The following is a 6,891-nucleotide window of genomic DNA, read 5'->3' as shown; positions in this document are numbered from 1 at the left end:
TTTGCTATGACAATAAATAAAGCTTAAGAACAAACATTAGATTATGTTGGAATTTATCTGCGTGAACCTGTATTCTCTCATGGTCAATTATATGTGGCTTTATCAAGAGCAAAGAATTCAAACTGTATAAAATTATTAATACGGCCACCTACTGCTGATAGTAATGATGACCAGTCTACATATAATATAGTCTACAATGAACTCATTCAAAAAGCCTTTTTGTAACATCATACCATTTTCTATGTTATCTAATAGTTTCTTCACCTCTTGCTAAGCTTCTCTATCAACGACATTAACTAATATAACAATACTTGAATGATTCAACTCTTGTCCTTCGTATTGACATCCTACTAAGGTAATGTATTAACTTCTACTCCTTAACAATAATATAACTTGTCTGTCAACCTCAACTGTATTACTCGAACATATATGCATTAGCAAAATTACTATATAGGAATGAATCTATATAAATCTATGGTTCTGTGATTTAATATAAATTTCATGTTTAATCTTTTTGATTACAGATTACAAAATTGGATTAAAAATCCAAACTGTAAAAAACTTCATATATCTTATACAAGAATGGAAGGTGAAATGATATGTGTATGACGATAGGCCTCTTCTCGAAAAAGAAAGAAGTGAAGGAACTTCGAGTCGGCTCCAATATAACAGATGATTTTCTACTTGAAAGTTTATATCATCATCTGTGTGAGTTCTCAATTTTGTGTTTGATTATTTACCTTGGATTTCCTTCATTTCTTTGATGTTGCATCCACATCGAATACTGTTGTTTTTGCTTTCTTTCTTCTAACTAAATTTCTCATTACATTATCCATTCTTTTCGTCGTTCTGTTGATCTGATATATGTGCTTTGAGATATGATAATTACAGCAGCAAACTTACTTATTTATTTGTGTATGCGACTCTGCTGTTGATTCTTCAGAGTAAAGGTGAAATCCACCTCCCCAGTTAAATCAACATCGTCTACCTTCACAAACTTCTACTTGAAACACAAAATCAAGTTAACCACAAACTACTCTAAATGAAACATAACAAAATCATAGCTCAAACATATTCTCCTCCCTACGCCGAATGGCATCATCTTGATCTCTCTGCTTCCTCTTATATGAAACGTATTGCCATCTCTATCATCATCCATCAAGGACCTCTCCAGTTTAAACTCACTTCAAATCTATTTCTTCTCTGTATAATAGTATCTGTACTTCAGCTTGAAATGATGAAGGGGGTGAGAAACTTCATGGTTAGGCTGAGGTGACAAGTATAGTGAATCTTAGTAAAAATACAAGAAAAAAGAACCTCCAATGACAGTTCCTTGGCTTCAAATTATCTTTATGTTTTTAATTATTAAGGTGAGATAGTATCTACTCATTTACTGCTACATATAAATAGAAATTGACTTTTATTGGATGCCTCTTGTTTATTTTATTCTACACATGAACTGACATGATCAACTGTTGTCAAATTGTTTACTTGAAGCCTGTTTTATGCATTTGACCCTCTCTGACATAGTCACTGGAATTTTTGAAAATTTGAATCTCGAGAAGTGAAAAGTTCCACAGAAATTGAGATAAATGTAGAACATTTTATCACCTATGGGATAGTGTTGTATGTTAGTGCAATCAGTTTTGCAACTGTGTGAACTTTGCTTAAACGAAATTCTATTTGAAATTTTTTTTTAAGTTGATCAATGGTTAAACAGTTTGCTACTATCTTGTTCACAAGTTAATAAGCGTTAAAACTATTTAACTTCTTTTTCTTTCTACTATGATTACTATAGTTGTTGTTAATCATTAACTAATGCATCTTAATTCTCTTGCCTTGGTTTAATATACCATTGGTTTGCCTCCGTTCTTTTTATTGTGTCTATCTACTTATCATCTTTCCTTTATTATCGTTTGATTTCCGTACTTTGTGTTCATTTCATAAGAATTTTGTTGTTCTCCAACTCCAAAGTAAAAGTTTCCATTGCTAACACTAACAACTTACGTTATTGCGTGCCAATTGTTCCTTTATCTATAGGTATCTGGACCAGTCGTTAGTGCAGATGAAATGGCAAGGTCTGACATGTATGAACCTGTTCGTGTTGGCCACAACAATCTTATTGCTGAAATTATTAGGCTGAAAGGAATACATTTCAGCAAGAACTACAAATGATATCATTGGAACTGAACAGACTGCTTTTGTGTAGAAACTCTGACTACAAAGATATAGCTGACTGTGCTTGGAAAGAAGCTCCATGAAACAGGAAACATGTGAAGTTAAATTTCAAAACAAATAACAGCATTGGTCTGGGTGGAGCATCGACCAGCAAAGAGAGAAACATTACTACTGCTGCTTTGTCTGCAACTTTTCTCTTTTGGAGCTGGAAAAAACGAGAAGGAAGTAGCAGGACTAGCTTATTCTAATTGCAACATACAAAATTGACGATTACAAAAATCATAGCAACGTCACTATTATTGGACCCGCGCTAGCGCGGGCTTCTCCATCTAGTATATTTATATAAATAAAATAGTAAATATATATTTTTATTTTTAAAAAATATATATATAAAAATAATATGTGGGGGATTATTTTTTTATTTTAGAAAAGCTAAACTTCTTACGTGGCAATGACATGGCTCTAACATGGCGTTGATGTGTAGGCGAGTGTAACACACTCTCCGTTGTGAGAGTGGTATTCAATTTTGAGGGATGAAAATAATACACTTTAAAGATGTTAAGGGGGGTAAATAAACAGAAGTTAAGTTTAAGTGCTAAAGTGAGTTTGGAGGACAAGTTCAGGGGGGAAGATGTCTTTTCTCTTTTTTTTTTTATTACGGAAAAGGGCTTAAAATTCCCTTCAACTATCTAAAATTGTGCAAAAATGCCCTTCATCTACCTATTGAGCCTAAAATACCCTTTCCGTCCACCCATTGAATCAATTTTGCCCTTCCATTTAACAGCTACCTATTGACCCCACCTCATTTATGACATGGCATGTTCCTATTGAACAATTAATATTAAATTAAACTAATTCATTTTATCCTCAAAATCCAACTCGTCCCAGCCAAATAACCCGATCCAACTATGACCCGCTCCAATTCCTTTTAACAAAAAAAATAAATTCTCATTCATCAATCTAAAATCTCACAATTTTAGATAATTGAAGCCATCAAACACGTTAACATAATATATTTTTTTATGGATTTGATTAATGGAGAAAATTCAAAAACGAACGGGCCTATGTTGGATCTAGGGGTGGGTATGGTATGATATATACCGAATTACCATATCAAATCAAAATTTTTGATACCGTGATTTTTGGTGTTATGGTATTTGGTATGGTATATGATATACATTTTAATTTTTTTTGGAGAGAAAAGACATTTTCCTCCCTGAACTCATCCTCCAAACTCACTTTGGCACTTAACTTCTGTTTATTTACCCCCTTAACATCTGTAAAGTGTATTTGTTTCACCCCTGAAAACTGAATACCACTCTCACAACGGAGAGTGGATTATACACGCGTCATATCAATGCCACATCAGTGACAGGTCATTGCCACGTAAGAAATTAAATTTAAAAAAAATACACATACTATTTTTATGTATTTTTATTTTAAAAAGCAAAAAATATATATTTACTATTTATATATATATATATATATATATATATATATATATTAAATACTAGAGGTGCATGGCCCGTGCTGCTTTATAGCATGTTTGAAGTATAAAATTTATGACTGAATAGAGGTCGGATTGGAACATGTATTATAAAAACGCAAATGTAAAGGCCGAGAATGTGGATATACTAAAACTTTTTCCATATATTTGCTAAGTAGTCAGATTTTGCAAGAAAATCAATTATGTGCTTCTTTCTTATATGATAAGAATATGTCATGTTTCAGAAGAAGAGCTAAGGTGTAATCTCAATTATTTTGTATTCAGTTGTTCGATTGAGACCTGTTACATAAGAGCAAAGAAGATGAACAAGGATTAGTATTCAAATATTTAATTGGAAAGAGGATTGAACTACACTCCGTTTAGATATATATAAGAAGGTGTACAACTAAGTGTAAGTCTGAATAGAGGCAAAGCAGTAGAATACAGAAATCCGATAAAACACCAAAATGAAATAGTCAACAAAGCAGTTACAGAAGAAATTAAAAGAAAAAATTATGCAAATATAGTAGAAAAATTTGGTAGTATAATCTTCTTGAAATGCAACATTTTTGGATCCGAGCAACATATATAGGTGTCAAGTAGTGTATCATTGGAGGATCCAACACAAAGTGTTGCAACATTTTTGGAAACTCCGAGCAATATATGTAGGTGTCAAGTAGAGTATCATGGAGGATCCAATACAAGGTGTGATTAACATTTTCTAAGAGTCTGAGCAATATGTGATAGTAACATTTTTTTAGAGTCTGAGCAATTTGAATGTGTCAAGTAGTATATCATTGGAGGATCCGACACAAGGTGGGGCAATATTTTTGGATAGTCCAAGCAATATATATAGGTGTCTAGTGGCTTTCATATCAATTCGACCATTAAACCTTTGTTGAACTATTGAGGAACATAAATATGAACCCTGATGGCTAGTAAGTCAATGTAAATTTCAAGCACTAAGGAGTAGATAAAAACAAGGGGATATGGAAAAAGCTATAAATTTCAAGTAAATATACTTATTGCATTTCCAGAAATAATTATTATCTTATAAACAAAAAATACAACAAAGCAAGAGTTACCGTTTAGTTGGTCTAACTTTTAGAGTCTATAGTTGTTTATGAATTTAGGGATGTAAGAAAAACACATTTTGAATGACATTTTCACTGCTTCACATACAAACAAATTACAAATAACAAACTTTAGACTGCATTATCCACACATTGAGCTCCTTGATTTCATCAAACCTCTAGAAGTGCAAACTATAAGGATAAATCATTCTCATTTTCTAATGCCTCTAGCATAATGTCTGAGTTTTAGATATGAAATTTGATAAAAGGAAGTGAAGGGGTAAGAGAAATATCATATCTTAATCAATTAAGTATAATTAATTGTGTAGTATTCAGTAAAAATGACACTTGTACACATTAGTTCATCTCAGCTTTTTAGGACACACACTCTTCCCGCAGAATGAGCTCATTTTCTGTGCCACGTCATCAGTGAAGGGGATATTTATTCCATTTCAAAAATGTCTCCAAGGATAATACCCCCAACCCACCCACCCAAAAAACAACCCCTGCAAAGTTTATGTTTGCAATAAAAAGACTTGGACAATCCAATGAGGAACATGTCTATTATCCTTGAATATTATACAAGACTTGGAAGTTCAAAGAAAGAGCTCTCGAGGATCAAAACTAAGATGACCTGATAGCAATAAGTTTAACCAAAACACATTGATAGCTAGAGATTTATGCTTCTAGATTACAAGAAAACATGCAGATATATGACTTTTACAGCAAGAAAACAGTTCTCAGAAAGCATAGAGAAAATGCCTAAGTGCAAGACTCACCAGTCACCACCAATTGTTGGGGATATGATAGCTAGGGATCCAGGCTTAATCATCACCCTCAAAGTCGCAGACACAATAATGGACACACATCAACCGTAATTTGGCTTCTTCTTGTAGTCCTGCCACCAATAAAAGTAACATGCATTAACGTCAGCCTGTCCATGAGTATTTGCAACACAAGTAAACTTTCTGAAAGGTAATACTACTAACCATGATCCCTGGCCTCTCAATAAACTGTCTTCTTACCTCATTAACTATTTCCTGAGCAGTTCGACTAACGGCTGCAAAGGCCCAAGCACTGAACAGAAAGATGAGCATGGAGCCCAGTAATACACATTTCAACATAACTTTAACTTCAACCAACTTTTTTTCTGGACTTCAATTTCAAATATTTTTTCCCAACTTCAGCTTCAAATCTATGTTCAAAAGGACCCTAAAGATCTGAAATACCATGTTAACTAAGAAAAACAGCTCTCCACATATTCCCGATCCTACTACACCTACTTAACCCCAAATTCCAATTAAAAAAACAAAAATTTCAATATATTTCTATGATCAATTCTTCATTCCGATGAAGGCAAGTAAACAAATTGAGCTGATAAAACAAATAAACAACGAAAAGAACACAGAAACAATCAACTTCTTTTCTGGCCTTCAATTTCAAATATTATTTCCAATTCAGCTTCAAACATATGTTCAAATAGAACCTAAGATCTAACAGACCATATGTTAACGAAAAAAATAAAGATCTCTGCTTCATTAATCAATGCAGGCAAGTAAATAAATTGATCTAGAAATCAAATTAACAACCAAAGAGAACAAAAATCAACCGAACTTATTAGCCAGACCTCAATTTCAAATTTTTTTTCCAATTTCAGCTTCAAATATTTGTTCAAATGGACCCTAAAGATCTAACAGTAATGAAAAATAAAGCTCTTTACATATCCAAATCCTACTTCATCTACTTACCCCCAAATTCCAATTAAAAAAATATTTTCAATGCATTTCTATGCTAAATTCTTCATTCTTGGATTCGCTGTAGGCAAGTAAACAAACTGATAGACCATATTAATGAAAAATAAAGCTCTCCATATATTCTCGATCCCACTTCATCTGCTAATCCCCAAATTCCAATAAAAAATAATATTTTCCATACATCTCTCTGATGAATTCTTGATTCTTTGATTCGATGCAGGCGAGTAAGCAATTGAACTGATAAAAGAAATCAATTATAAAAAGTAAAAAATAATAGAAAATATTATTAAGTCTAACCGTCTTCGATATCTTCTTCCTCCTCGTCCTCATCACTATCAGCACCATCTTTGAGGTCAAAGAACAAAAGTGGAGATGAATAGAGCCAACTTTTATAGGATAA

General features: G+C 32.8%; 1 long non-coding RNA gene across 1 annotated transcript; it reads right to left on the bottom strand.

The window, feature by feature from the left end:
* Positions 1-3,799: 3,799 nt before the first annotated feature.
* On the bottom strand, positions 3,800-6,891 carry LOC107847197. Its single transcript, XR_001667343.1, has 3 exons — positions 6,789-6,891; positions 5,517-5,635; positions 3,800-3,964 (listed from the first exon to the last, which is right to left on the bottom strand). It is a non-coding gene; the product is annotated as an uncharacterized LOC107847197 (long non-coding RNA).

The sequence above is a fragment of the Capsicum annuum genome, chromosome 11 (genome assembly GCF_002878395.1).
Source record: "Capsicum annuum cultivar UCD-10X-F1 chromosome 11, UCD10Xv1.1, whole genome shotgun sequence".
NCBI classification, from domain to species: domain Eukaryota; kingdom Viridiplantae; phylum Streptophyta; class Magnoliopsida; order Solanales; family Solanaceae; genus Capsicum; species Capsicum annuum.
This window is presented reverse-complemented; position numbering and strand designations above follow the sequence as displayed.